Below are 25,092 nucleotides of genomic sequence, written 5' to 3' on the forward strand. Positions count from 1 at the left end.
TGGTTCAGCAAGAGGATGGATTTATGTGTTATGATGGACAACGATGCGCCATTTAATGGATCCCTTGAAAAACAACTACTGGCATTCAAATCCAAATTGACTAAATATAGAAAGTTACAAGTGGAAAACAGTTATTTCAGGGAATGTATAAGACTGAAACCAGTCCTTAAATGACTCAGGTATTGCAATTATCCCACTGGGTTATCAGAAGCCCCCCCCCCTTTACACCAGGACTTATTGGATTTATTTCATCAACATGGATGCAAGCTTAAGGGCATGCTTATCAGGCCCAATTTGAAGGACATAGACAATATCGTAAAGGATATTACTATGTTGGACAATGAAGTAACTGTTGATTTATTGTTTTCCATGAGAGAAAGTGAGCGATAAAATGTATTTGATAAAGTAGAAGGAATTGTGTTTGATGGAAACAATAAGAAAGAAATAAAGTTGTATAGGGACAAAAAAAATGAAGGGGGAAGCATATCCTCCCTCCTTACAGTAAAAGGAATGTTATGAAGCACGAATACAGTGGTATGGATAGATCTTTTCATAATGAGGAGACTAGACTTAACCATAACATTGATTTTAGTTATTATAACAATTATGTACAACAAACTGAGGATGCCCCTTAAGATTGTCCACCCCTCAGTAGATCCAAAAGGATAAAAACAAGGAAAGGGGGAGGATGTAACACACCTTGGAGGAAGTACAGACATGGGGGGAGGGGTGCCACTGCATATAAATCATCCACAAGAGGGACAGGAGGAGATAGAAAGGATTGGGCTACAAGAGGTAGATAAAGTAATTATAGTATCAAATGAATGCTGTGATTTTAAGGTCTTCAACTACAGTGGCACAAATATCAACTATGAGTGGGAAAATTTATTTGAAAAGGGTTTTAACCTTTGTACCCACTAGAAGAGCTAAGGTGGATGATGTGTTGATTGACCTTACATTATCCATCAGGAAGTTAAACCTATGTTTTTATTTTATAAACAAAGAGGTTGGTGGACCAAAATATCCTTTGGGTGTAGTAGGCCAACCCTCCAGTGCATCTTATGATAGTGTTTGAAAAAAAAATTGTGAACAGGATCAGGATAAAAGACAGGTACTCTATAAAAAAGTATGAGGATATAACACTAATTTAAGTTTTGGTGAGCAGATATTATTAAATCAAATCATGAACGATAAACAGGTCAGACTTATGAAGCCAGATAATAGTGGAGGTTTATAACTACATTGATAAGATGTTTAACTTGTTGTTTGACAATACTTACGAGGAAGTATCTATCAACCTGAGAAACACTGTATATCAAAGAATTGACATTATGTTATATTACCTATTCTCACAGGGGCAGATCACAAAAGATGAGTAAGATTATTTAACAGTGACTAATCCCAGAGCACCCACTATATTTGGATCCCCAAAATACATAAGAACATTGAGGATATACCCCTGCATCCTATGGTGCATGAAAAATTATCCAAAACTTTCACCATGGAAAAATGTGTAGAATTTTAAATTTAAGGACGTGGTTAGTAACATACATTATTTATATAAGGATTCCTGGGATTTTTAACAAGAATTTCGAACACCCTATACAATCATGAAATTATTTATGTTACTATATATATGTCAAGGACCTATTTTCAGTTATTCCCTACATCGTATGGTTTGAGTAGTGTTATGATTTTTTTATGTGAAAATAGTCAAGTGGATCACAATACTATCAAACGTTTGAGTTGAGTGATGGAAATTATTTTGGAGAGTAATTTTATTTATTTATTTATTTATTTTTTTTTGAGGGGCAGTGTTTAGACAGCAGACAGGAATGGCAATGAGCAGCTTGCGCCTCCATTTTTGCCATCCTAGTCATGGCATATTGGAGTGCAATTTCATGTTCAGTTCAAAACTCAGTAAGTCCTGGTCACTTTATGGTTGACTTTTAGGTGATGTAGTTACTTTTTGGGTTGATTGTTTAGATAAGCTTAATGAATTCTTTATGTATATTAATTCTTCCACAGAATTTTTGAGATTCACTATGGAATGTTAATTTAATAGAATAAATCATTTGGATTTAACAGTCATAAACAACAGAGATGTTAATCGATTTGAATCTAACATTTACAGGAAGCCCACTTGCTCCAGTTTTCCTTTGCATTATACAAACTGGCATCCTGTTTTTCAAAAAAAGCGCCCTAGTTAAAGGCCAAATAGTTAAGTTGGCAAGAATGGTTTCCCAAGACAGTATGTTCTTAAATTAATGTGCCAAATTAATAGTGATGCCTGCTGAAAGGGGATATCCATTTAGTTTTATTAGAGCTATAATGGAAGAGGTCAATGTGAAATGACAACAGGAGATTTTTTTGCCCTTTGTTGGGGAATGGAGACCACATATTTAACAACAAATATAAACAGGTTAGTGGATCTAAACACAATAGGGCTATGATTCTTACATACAATATGGACTTTTAGACCATAAGCAGGTTGTTGACAAGAAGTGAGACATTTTCAAAGTTAATGGGGAGCAATTTCATATGCTTGGTTCCTCCATTTATTTTGTATATAGAAAAGACATTTGTTTTAAAAACATGATTGAGAGAGTTAAGATGATCCACAGTTCACCAGGAATGAGGAAATGTGGGCACTGTAAGCAGTATATTTTTATTTTGGAGGGGTGTTCTTCTCTATAGAAGGTTTTGGAGAGGTTGAGGTAATGCAGTGTTACCATTGTTTCAGTGCCCAAGTGGTTTATATAGCACAATGTCAAAACTACCCTTGTTTTTATATAGGAAAGACTGAAAAAGCATTAAAAATTACAAATATGTCAACACTTATATGATATTAAAAGAATGGAGGAAACTAATGCACTTTTTAAACATATTAGATGAATGAGTGCACATAATTTAAAAATTTATATAGTGGACAGTTTAAATATAAACAGAGAAACACCAACAATGTCACAGCTTGAGCAAATAGATCCCAAGAAAAGTAAACAAAAGATAACTGTAGAACACAACAGCATTCAGGGATCCAACCAACAGGCAAAAAGGTTAGAAGTCACTCAAAGTAAAAAGTAACAAGCTCTTTATTCGTTAAGTGCTTTCATGGGTAATAACTCCCACTTCTTCAGACCTTTAATGAAACCAACAATTACAAGGCTCATATTTAGAGTCAAACAAAAATTAACCTATCAGGACATTCATCTAATTACCAATTATGTAAAGATTTAATCAATTAACAATCAAAAATGTAAATAAAACAGCTTACCTTAACATCTTTGAAAGTATACAGCCATGAAAAACTAAGATGCATCTATCTTAATAATATATCAAAACATATAAAAAATACATACATAAAGAATGCTTATAAAAAGTATGCATGTGTAAAAGTGTATAGATAATATACTAAAATGCAATTCACTCTTTAGAAACATATAATACAAATGTATATTGTATTAAATATCACAAAAATCACAATACAGTCACATTCTACTACTACCTATGAAATGTCCTGTTCTTGAGAATAGGCTAAATAGGAACCCTGTAATTTAGGCCCCTACTCCTGTCTGCTTGTAATCTGAGTATCCATCTTGTTTCTGATGTTTCTGTCTTATTTAATATATATATATATATATATATATATATATATATATATATTTTTTTTTTTTTTTACTTTGAGTGGCTTCTAACCTTTTTGCCTGTTGGTTGGATCCCTAAATGCTGTTGTGTTCTACAGTTTAAATATAAACATGAGAGGGGGCCTCTTGGAAAGATCGTCTGGAATTGAAGGAACTAAGATGGCAGTGAAAAACTAATTCAACTATTAATTGGGGCCTCAGTGATATGGTTTCAGTTAGTGGTGTTGTTAAGTTAAAAGTAGCCTTTTCATGAATAACATTTATTGTCTATTATTAAAATAAAGTCATTGATTGGTGTTGGTAGGTGTCTTTTTTACATGTATAATAGTTTTAAGGGGAGAGCTACAGCAACACATGTAATAATCACTTCTCTTATGTTTTCCATTTTATTTATTGCTTATTGGTTTACAGGGCAGGTTTTATTCTAATACATTTAACATGACTTATTTTTGTAATTATTTAACTTGGATATGAAATGTACATGATATTTTATATTTGTGCCATGTCTGGCTTCTAATACAATGTTTTATATTCAGGTATTGGGGTATTTTTATGCAACACAATTAATTTATTTAAAGTTCATATTTATTATTTTTATTATTTATATCTCATTAAAAGGAAAATGCTGAGGGAGTGAATGAATTTATTAACTTGTTGGTTGACTTTTCTCATCATTTTTTTATTTGTTGGTATTTGCATGGATCTTGTGTTCCAACCTTGTAATTAAATCATTAATGGTTGTCCAGTAAATGTTGATTTTGGAAGGATGGGGAGAGCTTATCATTATTATTTAAGCTGAAAATAAGTAAGTTACCCACCAAGGGATGAATGCTCTGTAGCCAATGGAATGCAAAATAACTGTGGTAAATATAAACGCTCAGGAGCAACCCAGCACAGAACCAAATGTCCAGCATGTAACTATCCACTCGAAATGCAGTCTCTAACAATGATAGTTTATAAAACGTTCCAACAGCAGATAGATAAAATCCAGAGGCAAGGTAAACAATAAAAATCCTTTTAATCCAGACACGTGTGAAGGTAAGCGCTTTCGCCAAGAGGCTTTGTCAAACCATTCACAAAGTGCAAAGTCACCTACTATTATATAACACTCTACAAAAGGGCCTTACAGAAACAGATGATTGGTGCCACAGCCATGGGCTCAAGCTCAATGCCAAGAAATGCATAGTTATCCCCTTTGGGAAAAAACATGTACCCGTGAATTATCACATAGGTGGCAGTACAATGAACACTGAAAGTATGATAAGATACTTAGGGACACAAGTGAACAGTGGTCTCACCTTCAATAACCACATTGCCACAACAGTCAGGAAATCCTTCTATGTGGCACACCTCATCACTAAGGGCTTTTAATCCAGAAAAAAGGAGGTCATTGTCCCACTGTACTCATCCCTCATTAGACCAATTATAGAATACAATGCTCCGTTTAGTATGTGCCTTTCAAGACATCTGCAACAACTGGAAAGGTCGCAGAAATACCTCACTAAAAGAATCACAGGCCTAAAGCAGATGTCCTATGCTGACCGCCTTAAAAAACTCCAGCTATACTCTATCACATATTGTCTACTCCGAGGCGATCTCTGCTTAACATACAAGGCCATGTCAAACCCAGAGCTGTTGGACATGCTACACTTAAAGAAATCCCAATCCCTCAGAGCCACACACTCCAGGGATCTAAATCTTGTCATCACAATAAACAAAACATGCTGGAGGGATAGGTTCCTGACCCAGAGACTTCCCAGACTCTGGAATAGACTGCCCATACATGTCAAGCAGAGCACCTCTTTTGCCCTCTTCAAAAGAAACCTTGATGATTGGATGGGAGAAAGGAAATTCACCCTGGGGATCACATCAGTCGCCCTGCTAGACAGGGGTCCAGGGAAGTAAATAGTGTGGGAAGAAATAGCCAGGGAATTGTTATGGCTAGGCTTGTATAGGCCCTAGGGCCGATAGCCTAGTACCAACCTATGAACCTATAAACAACTTCCTTGGTTATCAAAAGAAACAATTCTTCTACTCAAGCAAAGAGACAAAGCCTGGTCTGTTTTTCTTAACAGAAATAAAATCAATCATGTCTCCTATCAACAAATTAGAAATAAAGTCAAAAAATAAATTAAGCACTTCAAAAAAACTTACTTTCAAACATGTCAACTGAAATACCAAAATAACCCCCTTAGATTCTGGCAAGCTATAAACCTCCTCCTTCACCCCGGTAAACCTACTATGCCAGCCCCAAAAACTAGGAGGTCTACAGGCTGCATAGCCACTAAATTCAATGGGTCTATATTATAACACTAAAAACACTAAATTGCGAATGCTCTAAAGATCGAAAATGCCAGACCTCGGAGTGTTATTTGTGAGATCGCAGTACAGTGAAAATTGGAATATTTGCCCTTTCCTCACTGTAGTCTGATCTCTGGGTTGGTATATATATATATATATATATATATATATATATATATATATATATATAAAATGTTTTTTTTTTTTTTTTTTTTAGAAGGGGTGTGTGGGGGGCACAGCCCCCCACAATAGCGAGTTCGAGGTCTGGCATTTTCGATCTTTAGAGTGTTCACAAATTAGTGTTTTCATTCTTATAATATAGACCCCAGTTCAACACCCACTTTATCACTTCACTTACATCATTACTAAATATAACAGCAAATTCCCCTCTTTCCATACCCTCCCCCACCAACTTCAACACTTCACTTTTCTCTCTTATACCAATCCAAACTAGTTGTATACAAAATCTCCTATGTAAATTAAAGCCATGTACTCCTTGTGGAGATAAGCTACCAGGTGACTTTCTAAAACTAGCTGCCACATCCATACCTTACCCTATATGCATCCTAATAAACCATTCTGTCTCTGAACTGTATGTACCTCTTCTCTGGAAGATATCCCATGTCATACCCCTACACAAAGAAGGCACCTCCACTGACCTTTCTAACTATAGACCCATAGCTATACTGTCACCACTAGCCAAAATTTTAGAAAAATAGATACATAAACACATACTGGACTACTTCCTTAAGAACAACCTATCATGTAATACTCAACATGGATTTTACCTGAAACATAGTGCTAACACAGCTCTTATAAGTTTCACCAGTACAATAAATCTCCTCAAGAACAAAAGCCAACTTGTCTCTGCCCACCTTCCTTGCCATGTCAAAAGCTTTTGACACTGTATCACATCAAATACTTCTTAATAAACTTGCCTCTTTCAATTTCAGTCCTAATTCCCTATGCTGGTTTTAAAGCCATCTCTCTAACCATAAGCGAGCCACCTTATGGGATAATAAACTCTCTTCCCTACTTCGCATTACTGCTGGTGTCCCACAAGAGTCCATCCTCATTATTTTTACTAATGATCTTTGTTCTGCCGCCAAGCCTGCCTCTGTCATTCGATGTGCTGATGATGCTTCCTTCATCTGCTCTGCCCCCACCATAAATGAACCCCAAGAAAAAACTCAGGCTGCCCTTCAAAGTATTGAAAACTATTTATCGGACCACCAACTCATATTAAACCCTAGCAAAACCAAGATCATGGTCTTTAGTAATATCTTTGTAAAAATATCCAATCGTCTCTCTCTATCTTTTCCTCCAACGGTACTAAAATAGAACCCACTGAACATACAAAACTTCTCGGTGTTACTCTTGACAATGCCCTGAAGTCTGATAAACACATAGCATTAAAATTAAAAAAGTCCATGTTAAACTCGATGCTCTTTATAGGGCTAAATCCTATCTCACCAATCATGCCAGACGTACAACAGCTAGAATACACCTTCTATCTACCCTTCTTTACTGCTCCCAAATATTCACCAACCTTCATAAATCAGATTTGAATAACCTCAAAGCTTGCTATAATAAATTGCCAAATTTGCCTCAAACCAGTCTTATAGAGCACATCATTGCACTGCCCTTCAGCATCTGAACTGGATCGAACTCCCTAACTTGCTATCTCTCAATCGATAATGCAGCTTCACATAGTTTATCTGCATCAGTAAATATCAAGTGCACCTTTAATTCTGTAAATGATGCAAAACTCAATATATATGATTGTTAGTTTATTTAATACAACAATCTCTGAAATGTATGTGAATTTACATTGCTTGTTTAATATTTTCTTGACAAAAGGTAACTATTTAAAAGATTGGACTACTCTGCTTTCATAAGTTAAGCTGGCAAGAGAGCAGAAAGGAACTTCTTTTGAAGTACCTGCATATTGTTGGCTCTTAGGTGGTAAGAGTTAATAATACATAAATAAAGACATAGACAAGTAAATATACATATATATATATATATATATATATATATATATATATATATATATTATCTCAAAACAGTCCTTTGCTATGGGAAAAGTAGCTACTGCATTGCAATTTAGTATACTCAACAGGTACAGTAGCTCTGGGTGGAAGACATTGCATTGGATTGCATACCTTCCACACCTTAGTCACATATATAACTGACATAATATTAGTTGTTTTGCATAGTACAGTCTTTTGGCACAACTAGAATATGGTCTTCCTATTATAGCCTAAACATCAAGGAAGAAGCTTACCTCACTACAAACAGCATCTAACAAAATATAAATGTAACTGGCTTCCTATCAAGCAAAGATCTAATCTTTGAGACCGCCTTTCAAGCTATTAAAATAAAACTCCTTCTATACCTTAGTGACAAATTCACAATAAGAGAAAGAGCATATGACCATAGGTCCCAATCTGACCATGTTCTCTCTCGCCAGACCACCTTCTTGAAAAAGAAATATAGGAACTGCAGTTTCTCCATTCTAAGGTAGAACTCAAAATCTGGAAGGCTACACTCCTATCCGTAACAGATTCAACTACTTTTCCAAAGTTCAGGAGATGTCTTAAAATATCTAATAAAAGAGGCAGACTATCACTGCTTTATTAATAATGGCATAATTAAAATGTCTGTAAAACAATGTTTAATATATTCCACCTTGATGGTAAAACAATCCTAGATAGAACACACATCAGTATTGCAGTTATTTCCTCTCCTGCACCAACACCCCCTCCACTCCAACTTGATTTTCTCTTTATTCTATTCTCTGCTGGACTGTCAATACAGGCACCTTTTATATAAATACCCATATTGTTATAATCTACAAGCAAGTTTCTTACATTACCTATTACTTTCCTTGTATATAACTCAGGGAATTCTCTTTTAGTACATGAAAGATTTATTTTAATCTGTGATTTGTTCTCACTGTTGCATGCATTGGTTGAATTTACCACCTTTCTGTATTGTACATGCTGTATCTGTCACTTTATTGTTTTTCCACCGGAGGTAAGACTGGAATAGGTCCTCTTGAATCAGTGCTCTACCCAGGTCAATTGTTGTAGATAAATAAAAATAGCACCCCCCCAAAAAAAAGCACTTGCACTTTCACAAAAATACTTTTTGCAGGCGTTTCATTTGATTAATGTAATTAAGTTGTCCAAAAGGAGTCATTAAATCGCCTCATTTTACTGTTCTCCTTGATAGTGAGTGACTGCTTAGAAACAAAATTGTATTTTTCAGGCACAAAATTCATGCTCCTTTTTCAAATACATTTTAAATCTCCATCACTCTATCACTCACTTAGTAAAATGCAGCAAAACACCCCAAGCATTCAGCCTGCAGCTAACCTCACAAGTCTGGGTAATTATTTCTAGTATTAACTCATATGATACACTGGTGACTATATTGTGGAACCTAAGACTGGCAATAAAATTGTAAGTCATAATAATGCTCATAAACTCACAACATAGAGTGTCAACACAAATGTTCAGTCTAATGCATAGACATGTCACTTCAGTGCTTGCATTGAAACATTTAGCCCTAATTCAATGCAAATTGAACATCTAGTGTAGGAGCAAACCTTTGTGGTGGATCCCAAGTATATAAAAGTCATACATCAAAGGAAAACAATCTTACTCTTAGGATCAAAGTGAAATTCCAGTGCCTCAAAAGTGAATCCAAGAGGTTAAACAAAGAACCAAGTGAATGGCACATAAACCAATTGAAAAACCACATACCATGGAAGCCAGGAGCACAATACAACTTCATTTTATTGAATAAAACCACAAATTAAGCACTTTCATCCTGCTATTTTGACTTTGTCAGAATAAATTTCATTGATGGTTCTTAAATAATAATCCAGCACAGAACCAAATGTCCCGCATGTAACTATCCACTCGAAATGCAGTCTCTAACAATGATAGTATATAAAATGTACCAACAGCAGATAAAATCCAGAGGCAAGGTAAAAAATAAAAATCCTTTTAATCCAGACACGTGTGAAGGTAAGCGCTTTCGCCAAGAGGCTTTGTCAAACCATTAACAAACAAAGTGCAAAGTCACCTACTATTAGATAACCATCTGGTAATTGGATAATTAATACCAATCAAGTCGACACTCATCTTAAAGTCATACTCTAAACACAATTAATAGCAGCAATACACTAAAAAAATGCATCTTTATAAATTCACACATAAAGGCTTTATATACATGTAGATAAAAAATAAAAAGTGAATAAATATATGACACACTTATCATAGTTAAAAATATAAAGATATATAAAAATATAACAAAACATAATAATAAGCACTAATGTGCTAATCCCATAGTCTACCTAACTACCAACTTCCTATTTTTCAGGACTGGTTTCAGAGGAATTTTATCATTTAGCCCTGGACTGGCATGTGCTTTGAACTGAATTATCCATTTAATTTCCATTCTTTCCATATAATTCCTGACTTCTCCGCCCCTAATACTAGGATAATTCATCTGAAGTACCAGGAAACAAAATGGGAGGAGAGGCAAATAGGTCTATGTCCAGGCATCCCCATTTCCTTGTTATCATGTTGAAGACTTGTGGATCCAATTTCCACTCGTGGGGATCCATGAGGTTTCTGCTTAGTTCATCTGCCAGAGTATTTATCTTTCCTGGCAGGAATTGTGCCTGCAGATGTACTTGGTAAGTCAATGCTGTGTCCCACAAAGTCATGGCTAGTCTGCAGAGGGGGTAAGAATGAGTGCCTCCCTGCTTGTTTATATTCCACATGACCGTGGTATTGTCTGTCTTTATCAGTAGTTGTCCCGGATGAAGTAGGTCCTTGAGGGCTGTCAGGGCATTCTGAACAGCTAGCATCTCTTTTTGATTGATATGTAGATGCATTTGGTTGGCAGACCATGTGCCTTGAATACATCTTCCTGCCATGTGTGCCCCCCAGGCATAATCGGATGCATTTGTTTCAATGTCTGCCTGGCTGGGGGTAAGGTGAATGGCTATCCCTTGTTCTGGTGACAGGCCTTCGCCCACCATCGAAACTCCTGTTGCAGGCAGGGAATTAGAGTAATTATTGTTTCCAGGCTCTGGCAATGCTGAGTCCAAACACTTTTTAGGTACCATTGAAGTTTCCTCATATGCAGTCTTGCATATGGAATTAGTAGAATGCAGGATGCCATGAAGCCCAAAGCCTGCAGAATTTTTCTTGCAGATAACTGGGCCTTTGTTGCCAACAATTTGAAACAGGTAGTCAGTTGCCTTTGTTTGTCTGGTGTGAGATAAACCATCTGGGCAGTTGTATTTAAGCTTGCACCCAGGAATATTATCTCTTGAGAGGGTACTAGATTTGATTTCTTTTCATTGACTGTGTACCCTAGGCATGGTAGTAATCTTTTTACAAATGCCAGATGCTGTAGTAGAATATCCTTGTTCTCTGCTTGTATGAGGCAGTCGTCCAAGTAGGGAAATATTTGTATTCCTCTTTGTCTGCAGAATGCAATTACTGGTGCCAGGCACTTTGTGAAGACCCTGGGCACAGTAGACAAGCCAAAGGGCAGTGCAGAGAATTGGTAGTGCATTGAGCCAGCTTTGAATCTGAAGTATCTTCTGCATGTTTGTCTGATTGGGACATGCAGGTATGCCTCTTTTAGGTCTAAAGTCACAAGCCAAGCCTTCTTGGCCAGCATGGGCAGAAGCTGCTGTAAGGTCAGCATTTTGAATTTTGGTATATCCAGATATGTGTTTAGAATGGATAGGTCCAGTATTGGTCTCCAGGCTTTGTCCTTTCTGGGTACCAAGAACAGTCTTGAATAAAATCCTTGTCCCTGCTCTTGTTCTGGTACTTGTTGAATGGCCCTCATGTCCATGAGGGATGAGACTTGTTTTTGTGCCTCTGCCCATTGTTTTTTTTTGGTAGGTCTGGTCAACCGTTTGCCCTTGGCAGGGTATGATAGTGAAACTTGTAGCCCTGTGACACTATGTCCAAGACCCATTTGTCCTGGGTTATTATGTGCCAATTTTGAGAAAAAAGTTCTAGTTTTCCCCCTAAAGGTGCTGCCAAAATTTAAGTGTTTGGCACAGACAGGGGGAAGTCATTGGGACTGTTTCCTGTAAGGCTGTGATTTATCTTCTCCACTTTTGGAGGTAGAAGCACCCAGTTGTTTAGACCTGTATGAACCTTGGGGCTGGGATCTGCCTCTTGGGCATCTGTATCTGCCCCTTTGTGGTCTGTCTGACACTGGAAAGGACCAATTCTTTGTAGGCCAGTGTCTGCTAAATCTTGGAGGTTGTACCTGTAAGAAATCCTTGACTGTTTGTATAGATTTAGCTTTGTCCACCATTTTCTTTAACACCTCTTCTGCTTTAACACCAAGGAAAGTATCATGCTGTAATGGATCATCTAATAATTTTGCTTTAACATGATCTGGTAAATTCTGTTCCTTTAACCAAGCATACCTCCTAATGACAGAACCCATGACAGTGGCCCTGCAGGAGGCCTCTAAAGAATCAAAACCACATTGCAAAGTATGCTTTCCAACTTGCTCAGCTGCATGCAATAAATCCTGCATTTCTTTGTTTTCTGCACCTTCAGAATTTATCAACATTTTCTGTTTAAGCAATGACATAATATATTGCTGATATTTGAGCATATGAAACTGACAATGTAAAGCCCTTATAACCAAGGTAGCAGAGGTGTAAATCTTCTTTCCCCATCTGTCTAATGCCCTAGAATCCCTGTCGGAGGGGGTAGGGTTTTTTGCAGTGGATGCCTTGACCCCTTTGGGACCCTGAGAAAATGTTTCTGGGTCAGCAGCAGGGTTTTTGAAAAGGAATTTATGAGAGTCAGGTACCCTGTAATACCTGTCCGGCTTAACAGGAGCTGGAGGTAAGGAGTCAGGGGGTCAGACTAGACTCTAAAAATACATCATCTACAATGTCTAACACAAGTGGAATAGCTAGGGGCCTGTGTTGTGGGAGTAAAAGGAAGTTCCTGAGCCTTTTCTTAGATTCAGAATAATCTTGGCTCTCCCAGTGGAAATGTTCCCTCATGGTATGTAAGGTTTTCCCAAAAGAGTAATCCTCAGGAGGAGAGGCTGAAGGGATAGATTCTTCAGCATCAGAATCCTCATAGGGAGGAAGAGAGTATTCCTGATCAGAAGAGGAATCTGAAGAAATGTAAACCTGATCTGAAGATTCATATCCTGTCTCTTGCCTAGGCCTCTTATCAGGAGGGGGATGGGTACCCCTGATCAAAGTAATTAAGTCTTCGGCCATTTTGAGCATCTGTTTTTTGGGCATGGAGGCCTGACCATGAGGCTGTTGTACTTGTTTCTTTGTCTTTAAAGATGCTTTAATCTTTGCTTTTGTAGCTGGAGTCGCTTCAATGTACAATTGAGTAGGTCTGAAAACACCCTCAGAAGCCGATGCCTGCTCAGCGGCTCTGGACCCATCTGAGGGAATAGTTTCCGAAGGTCCAATACCTTGAGCTTCCAGTGGCCTAGGCGACTCCACATGGGAGTCTATAGTGGCCTGCGGGTCCAAAGTAGCGGGCATCAGGGGCTGCGAAAGTGCCTCACTGAGAGCCAGCGAACTGGCGACTGGCTTAGAAGAAGCCTCGTTATTGGTTTTAGACCTTGGATGTCTGTCCTTTTCTTTTTCTTTGTGTTTCTTGTGAATTGCGATAGTCAGTTGGCTATCCGACAGCATCATGTAATTAAATCTTCTGCCAAAATAGTGAAATGCAAAATCGTTCGGGCGCTTTATAGTGCGCTGGTTAAATCTAGCACAAAACCAACAAGCAACATCGTGGTCAGGGGCTAGGCAAGGAATACAGTAAGAATGAAAATCCTTATGATGTATTTGCTTCCCACAAGAAATACAATTATTAACTTTTTCTGACATCGGTCTGGAGCAAGAAAACAGTTTTCCCCAATGGGGTACTTAGCTTTTAATGAAGACTTCGGATCTGAAATTCGAACACAAAAATCTCAGGAGTCGGCCGGCCTGCACTTGCAAACTTCTTCTGCTTCGGGCACCGCGCGGCAAGAAAGACTGAAGAAAATGGCGTCAGCTGCATCTTTTATAGCCCTGGCAGACTGACATCAGGGAAGAGGTGACAGCAACTGATGCTGGACCTATACTTTGGAATTCAGGCCAACTGAGGGTAGCCTGCCAAGACTGCAACAGTGAAACACAAAGAACATCAACTGTTTAACATAATTTTGGTGCCAGACTCTCAGTCACGGAACTATCTTAAACCTATGTAATAGGTTATAAGCAGCCTTTCTAATAATATTATTGGATATGTTAGAACCAATGGAGAATGTGAATCAATGAATTTGCATAATATTTTTGATTGGTCAAGATGCTAATTATTCTTTGATGTCATGATTTTCATTGGTTATCTTTTTTATAAAAATGCAAGTATTAGTCCTAAAGACTTTACGATCTGAAGAAGGCTAGATGCCGAAAGCGCTTATCAACTTTGAAAGGACTTTTAGATAATTTTATTTTGTTTTAAATATAGCTCAATAAAACTTTGTCGTTTTTTATCTGCTGCTTCATATTGGAATTCTTGTCGTGGTGGTTTACCAGAGGTTTATTTAGCTTTTTTTACTTTCCACCGGTAACCTTCAACAGTGTAAGAATTTTTTCTTTGTTTATCGTTGATCTTGTCTTACACTCTCCATGGCTGACGTTCAATCAAGTGCTAAAGAAGAGATTACAACCTATACTATGCCTGGTTTGTCAGATGGGTTATCGAATCCTCTGCTTGAACTTAATTTAAACAGGGAAGCTACAACTCTTACAACAGTATCTACTGATGATTCCAGTTTCTGAAATATCATACGAGATGTTGAAAATGCTGCTTTTCATCTCAAAAGACTACAATGGCAACAATTTCATTTGGAAGCTTGCTTACATCACAAAATAGTTCCTAGAGGGATGCGGATTAAATGCCTGCCCTCATATGGTAATACTTATCCTGAACTATTTGCCAAATGGCAAACAATTAAATCTTGAGACAAGCCAGAGATATATGAAACTAATAATTGAGTTTTTTTAAACCTGAAGAAGATAAAAACTCAGCCATTATTTCTAAGAAACAGGAAGAGCTTGAGTGTTTTGATTTAAAAGAAGAACAGATAAATGATCTTGAACAGCTACAGATCAACCTCAATATATATGATAATAAATTGAAACAACAAAAGATTAAAAAATTAGCTCATGACCACCGGGACTTTGCAAATGGTAACATCTTTGAGTGGCCTAAAGAAGAAAACAACAACAGAGGAAGATATAAAATACTCATGAGAAGAAATGAAGACATCACAGAAGGACAAAATATACATTCGGATGTGAACTGCAATGAAGATTCCCATTCATTTACAGATAAAATGCCAACAAATAGTTTAAATGAACGGAATGATATGGTGTTTCCCAATAACGACCTAGAAGAAGCCAACACCAGTATCTCTGCACTCAATGAAATACCATCTGATAATACACTATTTACTGACCCTAATGGCTCCAAGGCAGCAACAAGTCCTAGGGATGGAGCAGTGCATACACTTGTGAACTGGCCTTTACTGGTTTTTATGAAACAGAACAACTACAAGACTCAGAGAATGCAGATTCAAGAGCAGAAATGCAAGAAATTCATGATATGAATGAGACTTCATCTAATTTAGTAGTTAACATCTCACAGATGGAATTGAGCCATGAAGCAATGACTCTACTAAGTAAAGGTCTAAGCTTTATACCATCTTTGACATCTGACCTGAATGAATTCATGACAGACATCAGACTTTTTTTGTAGAAATGTCTCATTAAAATGTATTTTTGGCCAAGAAAACACCCATGGACCGTATCAACTTAAAAAACAAAGCACTTTTACTCAACCTAACCCTCCACTAGTTGAGTTGTATTTAAGACTATGTGAAGAAGAGATTTCTGAAATAAGGATTTCTACTAATAAAAAGAAAGGCTCTTTTCATAATATGACAGCTAAAGAAAATGAAGCCATAAGACAACTTAGACAGAAGGATAACTTGGTTATAAAACCAGCGGACAAAGGAGGTTGTATAGTTGTAATGGAAGCAGAATGGTATAGGAATAAAATGTTAACCATGTTGGAGGACCAACACACATACAAAAAACTCAATAAGAGAGAAGTTAAGACTTAAATTGATTTTTTTCATAGTCTCTTATATGAGCTACTAATGGAAAGGCCTATTACTCCGGAGCAACATGAGTTTTCTAACATCTCTAATCCCCTATATCCTAGCATAAGTGGTTCACCTAAAATTCATAAAGACCTCTATGATCCACCCCTATGACCTACTGTTTCAGGGAGAGAATGGATAACAGAATCTCTCTCTGTTTTTGTAGAGAATGAGCTGAAAAAACACACCATTTGCGTGGACAGTTCTGAAAGACACAGGCAATTTTTTTAGATTTCTTTGGGCAAATTAACCATTTGACAGAATTTGAAAATCTCCTATTAGTAACTATGGATATCACTAGCTTGTTTACTGTAATTCCCAATGAATATGGCTTGCATGCCATTAGATCCTTTTTACAAAGGAATGGAATTGCAGCAGAACCAATATGTACGCTGCTGGAATTAGTTCTTGAAAATAACATTTTTGCCTATGGTGATGATTTTTATTTACAAGCATGGGGTGTAGCAATGGGCACCCCATGTGCTAATAGTTATTCAAATTTGGTGCTAGCTGAATGGGAGCACAAAACAATCTTCACTGAGAACAGCGCATGGACTCCACACTCATTATATTATGGTCGTTTTTTTGACAATGTTTTTATTTTGTGGAAAGGAAAAATGGATGAGCTGAATAGCTTTATTGACTATATCAATGGAAGTACCAATTTCCTTGAATTCAAGGCAAATTCATCAAATGAGGTAATTGACTTCTTAGGCGTAAAGATCCATCTACATCCAAAAGAAGGCATAAGTACAGGAATTCATAGAAAAGTTACCTGGAGGAATCATTACTTACATAAACAAAGCATGCATCCAGGACATATCTTTAAAAACATCTATGAAAATCAGGGCTTGAGGATTTCAAGATTATGTACCAGTGATGAAGAATTTATAAAGGAACAGCATAATATAAAGAAATATTTAAAGGAAAGCTCTTACCCTGATAGCAATCTATTACTCAAACAAAATCTTCAGGAAATAAGAAAAGGTAAAGGTCGCCACTATTTTTCAAAAAAGAATACTCCTTCACAACAGGAAGCTGTCGTCACTAATAATCAATCCACACAGTTGAAATGTCTGTTGACTTATAGTTCTGACAATAATGAAGTAATAAGAAAGCATTGGGCAATATTAACAATGGATGAAAAAATCAAAAAGATAGTAGGAGATAAACCGAAATTCCAATATAAGAATAACAAAAATGTAAAAAGGCTTTTATGCACAAAGACGGCTTCACTTCACAAGCCATATGCTCCGATAGAAAGGGCACTTTTAAGTGCCAAAGATGTAAAGCTTGTCCATTTATTGACAGTTCCAACACATTTTCTCTTCCTCATATGAATAAACAATATCAATTCAATGTTTATGCAGATTGCACTACAGCACACCTAGTATATTTGGCTACCTGCTGTCATTGTAGTGCTTTTTATGTTGGAAAGACTGATCAGCATTTTAAAGATCATATACTACGTCATTTAAGAGATATACGACAAAAGGAACCAAACAATGTGCTTGCTATGCACATAGTCAATAATCCGACCCATTGTTTTCTCTTCAAAGCTATTGAAGCTGTCTTTCACATCAACAGAGGAGGAGATGTCCAGAATCAAACTGAATTACATGAACTTTGCTGGATTACCAACATGAGAGCAAATTGATTATAGTTCCGTTGAAACCAGTATTAAAAATCAGAAGAAATATCATCACATCTGAGAAGCAATAAGACATAGATTTTTATATTTAGATTTACTCACATATTTTAGACCATATATTACTATCCTTTTATTTTTATTGTGATATCAAGGCCTAATATTTTATATATTTTTTAGTTTTTTTGCCATTGTCATATTGGGACTTTATGGATGATGAATTGCTGTTCATATAATGAAGATTTATAATTTATAGGCATTGACTAGCCAGTCATGGTATTCATATATATATATTTTTATTTTTTATTTATTATTTATTATATATTTTTTATTTGCTTTATTACGAGCGCCTCTGTATATAAAAAGGTCGTTGTTTTTATAGGAATATTTAATGACAGTTTTTACCTTTAGGATAATTATAGTAATGTGAATGTTCCACCTTTATATTTATCTATTAGTGATCCTGACCAAAGTGGGACATCGATAATGGACATGTTGTATTGTTTTTGGGTGGTGCGAGCTGCTTGTTCTCTTTTGTTATTCTGATTGGTTTTAATTTAGGCACTCGCTAATGTGATTGGCTGCCATTGGCTGGGGTCACCAATAGTGGATGGTTCCTTTTGTCCTTGATGTTGGCAAGAAATGTTGCTTTTTGGCTTCTTTGTGCTGTCCTAGATTTGATGGGCTGATCGTCAGACTATACTTTTTGATTGGTGATGCTTTTGTTGCAGATTTGACTGGTCAGCTGTTCTGTTCTTGTGTGCTCTTGTGTGCTTTGGGGCACCCCTGATTGGGAGGTGGCTAGGTTGATGTAGATGTCCTTTTACATAAGTACTCTTCAGTGATCAATCTAAAAGGGATACTTATATTTAAATAACAATGGATTTACTGTGCTGACGGGTTGAATGAGGAAGTTAGGTTATTTTTCAGGTAAATTGGCTTGCTCGTTCCAGCATATTGATTGGTTCTGAAGGGTGCATTTACTAATATAATTGGTTATTGTCATCTAGGCAACGCCAATGGTAAATGATGTTTTGTTTTCCGCCTGACTGCATTAAAAGTTACTGAGGCTGAAGCAGTACTAATTAAAGCGAAAACTATTTTTATTTCTACTCTTAATCTATTCATGGATGGTATAGGAATATAGAAAATGCTTACATAAGTACTATTTAATGATCGATTTAAAATAGATACTTATATTTAAATAACAATGAATTTACTGTGCTGATGGGTTGAAGGAGGAAGTTAGGTTATTCTTCAATTAAAATGGCCTGCCCACTCCAGTATCTTGATTGGCCCTGAAGGGTGCATTTACTAATATAATTGGTTACCGTTAGGAAACGCCAATGGTAAATGATGTTCCATGTTCTGCCCGATTGTAATGAGAATCCTTGAGGCTGAAGCAATACTAAAATAAAGCGAAAATTATTTTTATTCTTATTTTTATCTTGTTTATGGATGTAATGGGAATACAGAAAATGTCAAGTTTTTGCTCCGTGAACTGCATAGGCAGAGCATCAAGTGTATTTAAATGGTTATGGACATAGCATGAGCTCGTTATTTTTTTGCTGTCCATTTGTTTTTGCTCTTGTTTATGTTTGAGCATTGACCTGAGAAGATGTGACATTTTGTGCCACAATTAAACAGACCTTCTGATTTTGGAAGATCCGTTATGGATCATATTTGTGAAGCGCATATGGTGTTTTTTGCTTAGTGTGGATGATGGTTTATGTGGTGCCCATTCACTATATTTGTGATTGTCGCCTATTATGGTTGATAGGTTGTTGGAAACCTGTTGTGTGGTTATTGAATGGCTGAAAGCCTCAGAGATTGGATGGGTGTTCCGAGAGGCACATTGGGCTTATATAGCCAATATACGAAATGGATAAAACAACTGTTTAACATAATTTTGGCGCCAGACTCTCAGTCACAGAACTATCTTAAACCTATGTGATAGGTTATAAGCAGCCTTTCTAATAAGATTATTGGATATGTTAGAACCAATGGAGAATGTGAATCGATGAATTTGCATAACATTTTTGATTGGTCAAGATGCTAATTATTCTTTAATGTCATGATTTTCATTGGCAATCTTTTTTATAAAAATGCAAGTATTAGCCCTAAAAACTTTACAATCTGAAGAAGGCTAGATGTCGAAAGCACTTATCAACTTTGAAAGGACTTTTAGATAATTTTATTTTGTTTTAACCATAGCTCAATAAAACTTTGTCTTTTTTTCACTATTACTTCGTATTGGAATTCTTGTCGTGGTGGTTTACCGGAGATTCATTTCGCAAGATTTCACAGTTAGGGAGGTCAGGTGGAGAAGTGTTGACTTGTACTAGTTTGAGGTTTTCTTTAAAAATTATGGCAATGCCACCACCACTTTTAGATAATCTATCCATTCTGAAGATACTATACCCATTAGGCAGTATTTCCTCAGACTTTGTACAGTGCAAACTTCCTCAGCTCCACTGGAGTGAATAAATTAAGCATGTAGAAGTCCATAAAACAGAGATCTCAGACAGTATGCCCAAGCTTAAATCTGCAGCTGATGTTAAATATAAAGAGAAAGGTATTTAGTACATGAAAATACACAACCTGACAATAACCTGATCCCGAGATGTGGGTTAACCCAAAGGTTTCTAGACATTTTCTGCACGCTGAAACTTTATACTGTATGCATTATTTATGTGAATGACTGAAAAACTGTTTGTACATATACCATTAAAAAATTCTGTTTAAAACTAGTGATATTCTAAAGATAAAAAGCATGACCAGGGTTATAGGTATGTGTTAAGTAGGTGACACATATGATTAAAACACACACACACACACACACACACACACACCTTTATATAAGATACACTGCTACCATTGTTTATATGCAATGGATCTGGTAAAGAAAATGTATATAAAGGATTTAATTAGAACTTGTACAAACAGCTTGCATGATGGCTGCATAAAGGTACCTGGAGAGATATTAGCATTTATTTCAAAGTATAAAAACAGGATATTTGGATATTAAAGTCCCTTAATTTAGTGAAAGGAAGCATAAAAGTAAAATCAACATAAAGCACTCCGAGTATTGTAAATTAAATAGTGAATATATGCTGCAGGTAATTTCCATTATAGGACTTGTCAACATGTAAATAAAATGGAAATTGGAGTAACATTCACTCCCATCATTATAATGGAACAGAAACATAAATATCACCATTAGTTAACATGCCTGTCTCTATAGTTCTGGTTCTATTTTTGCAAAGCAACCGAATAGGCTAGTCTGTAGTTTGATGAAATACTGCAAACAAGCCATGTTTATGACCGCTTGCTTATGTGTGGATGCAGACTGAATCCTCAAGCCTCATTTATTCGAAATTCAACCTGCCGAGGATCGGAGCTCCTCCATACGAAATCACTGTCAGTGAATTGTGCAGACAGCGATGTCCTTGGGGGGGATCCCCCCCCCCTTCTTCGAGTTGGTTTGACTTCAGCAGGTGCAGGGAGGCTTGCTCCCTTGCAATAAGACTTAAAAAGTGGGTTTTTTTCAGCCTTTTTTTGGGAGTGGGGGTTTAGTTTTGGGGATTCCAGTCCTCTTTATCTTCATTCACTCATAGTGGAAGCCTTTATTACTGCAACTGAAGAAAAGTTAGAATTTTAATCTCATTAAATGTACAGTATGTTTATAATGATTATCAAATGCTACACAAGTACTCTTTCAACCGCTACTAGTTACTTAGAAAACAAACTTTTATATGCATAGGCACACACAACCAGCAACTGGAGAAATTGATTGTAGTTAAGATTATTGAAAGATGTCTTCAGCAGCATCAGGCAAGCCAAATGAAGTGTGCAATGGAAGATCCTCAGCCTGTGTAAACCACCTTCGTGATCATGGTATTCCCCCTGCCAAGTAAGTATCTCAAAGTATGCAAGTATTGCTTGGTATCCCATTTGATTCAGAAATGCACACACACACACACACATGTAGTGTGTGTGTGTGTGTGTGTGTGTGTATGTGTTAATCACATTTCCCACTTACTTAAGACTTTCTCACCTACATAACACTAAGTTTTCTCTAACAAGAAGATCACTTATGCCTTGCCCTTTGACTTAAAATTGATGAAGTTATACCCTGTAGAGTAATACTAAACATTAAAAATCAGTTTATGTCCTACCATCTAGTCAATAGATAGCCATGAAATAAAATAATGCATTCCTTGTTATTACTCACTAGACTCATTAGTGTTTTATATTTGAACCAAGTCACTTACATTTCACTTTTAGGTTCTACCATGTTTTTTCTAATTATAATGAAAGATTTTTTTACTCTCTTCAGGTCCTTGACTAGGATCAAATCCTTAAGGCATACTAAATTATGTTTCACTTTGTCATTTCTCATGCACTTACTTGACGGTTTCTTTGTTTAATTCATGTCCACACTCATACCACTATGTTAATGTCAAAAGTGTAGACCATACTCTCAGTCATTTCTCCTCCGTCAAGCTCTCATAAGAAACTGTATCATCATCCCCGAGGACTTCTTTAAATGAGCCTTACAGTAACAGTCTAAGTCTGCTTTATCTCATTTTGCAACAGTAGTTTCATTTTAATTAGTACTGCTAACAGGTCATGTGCTAAACATTATCTATGGACTGACACAGCCTGGATCTGTTTGTCATCTACAAAACAGTTATATTTGGCAGTGCTGACAGTAGCAGTTTCATTTGTCTGTTTTTAACTAGAATTATCCTAAGAGTAATGAAAACATGTTGTTGCTACTTTTTGAGCGTTGTTTCTGTGATGACTGCTTTTCAGTCCAACATCCAGATCACAGCACACATTTAACAAAAGTGAGATTATGTAATACTTAATTAAAACATTACATAATAAAAGCAAAATAACAGTAAGCAAGCTGCTTGAAGAGTGTCAGAAATTTCAAGGGTCAAGCAGACACAACACATCTGTCAGTGCAGACCTCAAGAACTGTAAGATACTACACTGCCCTCTGTTGGTGACTATTTGTAAATTCAATCTGAGAAACCACTAAGGAAGTACTGGACAGCTTTCTTTAATCATCCAGTACCTGTTTTTCAGAACGATTTGTATCTGATAAATTACATGCTTTATAATACTTCACATATGTGCATTTTTTGTAATTTCACTAATTATTTGTTTTTATGTCTTAAACAGTATATTTACATATAGCTAACTATCTAAGTGTAGTAATACTGTTCTATATTATAAACTCCATGAATCATCCTTACATTCATAGTTAAATGTAATTAAGTTTACTGCAGCCCATCAGAGATTATTACTGATGAAATACATTTGTTGCACACATTGAGCTTTAATCTTTGAATCATGTGCATTTCCAAATTATAAACTTTATGATATCCTGACATATTAAGAGGAGATATTCAAGCAGACAGTCATAGTTTTTAAGTTGGATTCACCAACACTTTTCAGAAGTGCTGTTTAGCCTAACAGCTGCTTTATAATTGTTAGCAGGTTATACACGGCAGAATTTAGAAAACTTGAGCACTCTTACTTGTTTATTATTTCTGTATGTTTCTGAGTGTGATCAGTTGGGGAGTTACTGTGATTTACTACTGAAGTAAACAGGTAGTCTTGTATGCTTGAGGGGGCTTGCTTCAGAAGCAGTTCAGGCAATATATAAGTAAACATTAAGCTCCATTACCAGTGTAACTGAAACTACAGATAAAAATGAGGCTTCCTAAGCATATGGTTATCCAGATGGCATATGAGACCTCATGGGTAGTGATTTCAGGCTGGCAAGCCAACAGAACTATTACCCTCCAAGTCTGGGATGTTACAGATGTCTCATCAGTCTTAGAAGAGATACAATCCCAGTATTAACTGCCGCTACCTCTGTGTGGATTCTGCATGTCCTCCCCGCGGTGGGTGGGTGTTTGAAAGACATGTGTAAATGGGTGTGCTTTTGTTGAAGGTTGAACGTCGAGCTGACACCTCGGTGTTCGTGAAAATCTACTGCCAATCATTAGCAGACTGGAGTTCCGCTGTGGTGACCCCTAACTGGGAAAAGCCGAAATACAACAACAGCAACCTCTGGGCGTACCCAGCAGGCTTATCAATGAATCCTAAATGATTTTTGGATGCAGTTCTACCCCTTGTTAATACTTATTCTTTGAGGGTCATGGCTTATCTAATTATAGAATGCTATGGACATTTTCATCAGCCAGTTCAGTGACCTTTCATTATATAGATCTACCAGTTTCCCTCCCTGCGGCACCTACATTCTCCCTCTTGTCTATATCATGGTATACCTTTGGCCTTCTGTCCTATGCTTTCTCTAATCAACCATGCCAGTGACTAAGGTAAAAAAATGATTAATTATTAAGAAATTAAGATTCTCATTAAATGGGGTGTGCAAGCTCCAGCTGAGTCTGTTGGTCATCAATTCAGCCTCCCTTTTCATACGCAGAAACTGTAACCTCCTCCTGAAAATCAGTAAAAGTAGTATTACTTATAAAGTTTACCAGATGAACAGGGTGAGATCTACAGAAAAGTATCATGCTCATCCCTGTTTCCAAGCTTTCTGAATGGCTAGTTTTTGTCCAGGTCCAGTTCAGGTCTATTAGCATCATCTGACTTTTTTATCTGGTGTTACCATGAGTTTTAAAGTCCAAGAAAACACAGAAATGTTTAATCATATTTATGTCTTACATTTTTGTAATGAAAAACTCAAAAGACATACATTTTCATGAATATAACTAAGGTAATATGGTTGTCCCCTCTTCAGTTCAGAATAAGCCTCATTTCGATGATCGTCAACAATGTATCCCAGACAGTTTCTGAGAATGCATAAAGACAAGTGGTGAATACAGGCATTGAGCTGTTGTTATCCCAGAATATTTTTGAGACCTCTGCTATTCTCATACAATACCGTCCTACTCTATACATTTTACCTTGGTTTCTAATAATCAGTGCTCTGAAGACTCCATTCATCTTTTTATTTTATTTAATTGCAAATTGGTAACTGTATTAATCAGACAGCCCAAGCCAAAGTTATCAGCAGCATACAATGATATGGTAACAAAAATTATGAAAAAAATAATAGATTACAGTGATAATAAAGCTGGCTACATGACTGGAAAAACTGTATGCAGTTTGCATGCAAGTTTTGAATATGGAGTTCATATGAATATGCAATAATATGAGTTCATTCAAGTAACTGTGCATGGCAGGCTTGTTGTCACAACTACACAC

At 36.5% G+C, this 25,092-nt stretch overlaps 1 protein-coding gene and 1 non-coding gene across 2 annotated transcripts in view; one reads left to right on the plus strand and one right to left on the minus strand.

Annotated features, from left to right (window-relative positions):
- Nucleotides 1–25,092, plus strand: part of LOC122804856 (TGF-beta receptor type-2-like) — a 1,261,414-nt gene that overhangs the window by 987,355 nt on the left and 248,967 nt on the right. The gene's annotated exons all lie outside the window — the stretch shown is intronic.
- LOC122805070 lies at nucleotides 21,594–21,762 on the minus strand. Its single transcript, XR_006365295.1, has one exon. It is a non-coding gene; the product is annotated as a U1 spliceosomal RNA (small nuclear RNA).

The sequence above is a fragment of the Protopterus annectens genome, chromosome 6.part0 (genome assembly GCF_019279795.1).
Source record: "Protopterus annectens isolate FY-2018-M chromosome 6.part0, PAN1.0, whole genome shotgun sequence".
Classification (NCBI taxonomy): domain Eukaryota; kingdom Metazoa; phylum Chordata; order Ceratodontiformes; family Protopteridae; genus Protopterus; species Protopterus annectens.